Source organism: Mesoplodon densirostris, chromosome 6 (genome assembly GCF_025265405.1).
Source record: "Mesoplodon densirostris isolate mMesDen1 chromosome 6, mMesDen1 primary haplotype, whole genome shotgun sequence".
Classification (NCBI taxonomy): domain Eukaryota; kingdom Metazoa; phylum Chordata; class Mammalia; order Artiodactyla; family Ziphiidae; genus Mesoplodon; species Mesoplodon densirostris.
Window position 1 is genome coordinate 40,863,558 of NC_082666.1, and position 4,689 is coordinate 40,868,246.

Sequence of the window (4,689 nt, forward strand, 5' to 3'; positions counted from 1 at the left end):
GACACAAAGCACAGCTGACTTCCTGGGGTTGGAGCCAGGTGAGGAAATGGGTGATGCTCCTTCTTCATGGGACTTAGAGCTGTAACAAAATTGGTAGTGGCTCACACACTATGCAAATCTGCAGTATTGTGTGAGGTGAATGTGTTTTGTGATGTGTGAGGAGGAGAAATTGTTGCAGCACAAGGGAGAAATCTCATGTGCAGAGGTGTCCACTATCCTCTGGTCATGCACCTTCCTGACTCTGGCTAACACCCGGGCGATGGGTTTATGTATCTTGACCCAGAAAAGAACTAGTCACAGTCAACGACATGATGAATGGGACATAAATGCACAAAAGACAAGTACAACCTGAGTCTCCATTCCCAAGTCCCTTCAGCCCCTTTTTGATGACAAGGGAACTTTCTTCTGTTCTGATGAAAACAACAGTTGTTGAAATGGAGCAGGACCCTGTAAGGGCTCTCTGGGTACAAATTCTTTCCGTGTCTCATCTCTAGTTTTTAGGAAATAGGCTTCATTCAGCCTTCTAGACTTTCCCTGAGTTCCAAAGGGCAGATTCAAATAGTTGCTAATCATGGAAGGAAGGGAATGCAGAAACAAAGGAGGAGCAGTCAAGAAACAATAGTGTAGCCATGGGACAGCGTCCTGGTTCTTTCTCAAGTAATATATACAACAATATCTTTGAGTTCTTCTGCAGGCACTAAGGCCCCTACCTGGGTGGAGGGTGGTAACTTCAGGCTGAGCCCAAGATTCCTGAAATACTGCCCTATTACCAACCAATCAGAAGAAAGTCTGCACACAGTGGAAGATAATGACGACTCTGACCCCCTCCCCAAATGATTCTTCCTTTAAAAACTTTCATGGTCAAGCAGAATCTTTGGAGTTGGTTCTTGGACATGAGTCTGCCTTTTCCCCGGGTTGCTGGCCTCCTGAGTACAGCAAACTTTCCTTTCCAACCAACACTTTCTTGAGTATTGGCTTCCTCAGTTTAATAACATGGTCACTACTCATATAACAAAGCTTACATGGCACGTACTTACTATAGGTTGGGTGTGGTTCTTAAACACTGTACCTGCATCACTGTATAATCTTATGAGGTGGCTACAGTCATTAGCCCCAATATACAGATGAACAAAATGTTGCTCAGTGATGTCCATAACTTGCAGAGGCCTATAACACCAGTAAGGGGTAAGGCCAAGACTCAGACCCAGGCCATCTAGCTCCAGGGTCTATGTACCTGACCACCATGCAAAGTGGCCTATATCTAAGGGGATGGTTTGTCTTGTAAGTAGTGGGTGTCCCTTCATTGTGGGTGACAGGGATCAATAGCCGAGCTAGACAGAGGTCTCTTCCATGTACTTAGTGTGTCCTCTGTGTCCGGCTGAGAGTTGCGCACTCTGCCATCATATCACGTCTTGCTCATGACACCCCTCTGAGCTGGAACAACCATCCTACTTTACCAACAAATAAATTGGGTTTAGCAAGATTGGGTAACTGGCTGAGGTCTCCAGCCTGGGGAGAACTGGAGCTGGGAATCCAGCAGGTCTGCCCAAACCCAATCCTGAGTGCTTCACCTCTTACCAGGGATGGTTTCCAAGGGATTAAGCTTCAGGAGGGCTGGGCTGGACTTTGACAGTCCCAGCAAATCTGAGATCCCCAGGGACTAAATGTCTGACACATAAATGGGCAAACACTTGAATAGAGCTGCTATAACTAGTTGCTAGGCCAAAAATATTAGTCATTACACTTCAAATTTTATATTTGAGGAAATATTTCTTTTCCAAGGCCCTCCCCCCTTTTTAGCTCTCTGCAGTATTTCTCCTGAAAAGTTGCCCAAGGAGCAAAGAGTTAACTGGGTCCTCAAGGGTCTGCTCTTTCTGCTGTGTGAGGTGGCATCAGCCCCCCTTGCCTCGGGCTATGTGAGGAGTCAGTAGCTGTCTTTCCTGGTGGTCCCACCAACTTACCTCATCCAGTGTTCCCCCATCTGACAACCCTGGGCACAATCATCAGCACCAAGGTCCCCATGGCTGAACTCAGCAGTCAGTTTTTAGCTCTCACCTTGCTGGGCCCATCTGCAGCATTTGGCACATGGGTCAGCCCTGAATCCAGTACAATAGTACAAAACTCATCAGTTACAAAAGAGGTTGAGTTCAAATTGCATTTCTGGAAAACAGAACAAATGAAGGTCACCTGTTTAGATGGTTAACCCCTTTTTACTAATATTTTTCTTTGTTTGTTTGTTTTTGTAGTACGCGGGCCTCTCACTGTTGTGGCCTCTCCCGTTGCAGAGCACAGGCTCCGGACGCGCAGGCTCAGCAGCCATGGTTCACGGGCCCAGCCGCTCCGCGGCATGTGGGATCTTCCCGGACCGGGGCACGAACCCGTGTCCCCTGCATCGGCAGGTGGACTCTCAACCACTGTGCCACCAGGGAAACCCTCAACTAATTTTTTTTAAACGTATAAGATAATCAGACCCAAGTTTGGCAGTCAGTTTCTGCCATCGGAAGAGTAATTTCAGGGACCCTGTTCACACCTGTGTTCCCTGCACTCAGAGGTCTCTTGTTTCTTATTAAAAAGGAACTCAACCCTCGCCCCCCTCCAGTCACAGAAAAGGTGGCTTTTAAACCCAGAGGTCTCTAGTTTCCCACAGGAAGGAATGCAACCTTCCAGAATAGTAGGAATGGAGTTCCCACTCACAGAGACCTGTGGTTCCTTACCGGCAGGAATGCCACCTCCCAGTTATAGAAATCAGAATCCCTGGACTCAAACCCAGGGTGAAATCAAATACCCAAGCCCAGTTGTGTGCTTCTCAAATTCTGCTTTAATCAAAAGTGAGGCTATCCTGATATCCCCACCTATTATAGCACCCGTCCTGAATTCTACACACCATCTGAAGTCTGCTGGTGTAACATGGAAGAGCTAAATCGGATTCCATGTTCGATCCGTTTCTTTGACTTTAAGCTTTGCTTTTCGTTGCTTTTGTTATTATAATCATACATAATGGCCTGCCTCAGGGAACCCTGCCCCTCTGCCTGAATGTGAAACTAAAGTGCCTCTGTTCAGCTCACAGGGAGACAATCTGACTCTGCCCACCTGTGGATGGCTGCAAGAAAGAAGAAATTAACACATCCCCTCCCTGAGGCTGGCCATTTTAGGGGATATTTGCAAAACTTACGGCGTTTTTTACTTTACTTCCTCATCTCCTCCCCTTCTCTGTGCGATAAAAGAAACTGGCATCCAAACCCTGATAAGACGGTTTTTCAGCAACACTAGTCTGCCATCTTCTCGGTCTGCCAGCTTTCCAAATAAAGTCGTCTTCCTTGCCTCAACAGCTCTTCTCTGATTCACTGGCCTGTCATTAGGCAAGCAGAGCGAGCTTGCACTCGATAACACTAGCACTGAACAGAGTCGTTCGCGTGACCACTTTGCCCACAGAGATCCAGGGGGCGAGCAGTCTCTGAACCATTAGATACCCAGAAGAACAATGTTTGACCAAGAGAACCCGGATGATCTGACCAATACCAGAAGCGAATAAGTCTACTTCACTCCGATGTGGCCGGCTCCCCTTGTCCCTGGTCAGGGCACATGTCCTATCAGAGTTGCCAGAAATTGTACTGGACTCAATGGGTCCATCTTTTGGGGTGCTTAGCCAATGAACACACCAAGTACTTAAAAAAAAAAAAATATATATATATATATATATATATATATATATATTTATTTATTTATTTATTTGGTTGCACTGGGTCTTAGTTGCGGCATGCATGTGGGATCTAGTTCCCTGACCAGGAATGGAACCCAGGCCCCCTGCACTGGGAGCACGGAGTCTTGTCCACTATGCCACCAGGGAAGACCACACACCAAGTACTTTGATTAAACAGAAGCATTTGTTACTTGTGACAAGGAGACAGGGGACAGTTCTCAAAGCACTGTGTCACTAACAGTAAGTGCTCAATAAACGTTGTTCTATGAATCAGTGTATGAACTGCCTTAGGACTGCAGCAATGTGCCTACAAAGCAGTCAAGATGTGGCCTCAGAGCCCCTGTCCTCAGTATGGTATCCAGGAGACACTTTCCTGCGTCTGTGACAGTTTTCTCTGCAAAATGCAGTTGTTGGAAAGGAAGGTTCCCAATAAGCTCTCAAATTACAGGAATCTTGAGAAGAGGCCTGAATTAAGGATCCAAAGCCGGGCCATCAGACGGTAAGGAACAAGGGAATCCACGTCTCCTGAAGTTGGTCAGAAGAGCCAGGTGACAGGCCAAGCAGGGGTGGACAGAGGGCAGGGAGCAGATGGCAGGTGGCCACGGTGGGGGAGGGAACCGCAGCGGTTAGAGCCTCCTGCCGGAACCGGGAGCAGCTGGGCTGCAGCGCTGCACTGAGCACCACGCTTACCCTTCCCAACTTACGTTTTATATCTTGGGGGGAAAATCATGATTGCACCTCTGTGGCAGGGTCTTTGTGGGGACTGAAAAAGACCATGTAGGTGGCCCGGAGCAGCACTCCACCACGCCAGTGGCCGTGCTTTGAGGAGGCGTGGCGCGGCGACAGCGGATGAACCGGAGGTGGCTGTGGGCCGCGGGGGAGGGGGCAGCCCCGCTGTTGGAGGAACTGAGACTGGACAAGATCCCGGACGGGGGGTGGGGGTGGGGGCGGAGTGGGCGGGGCTGCAGATGGAGGGGCGGGGCCAGGGC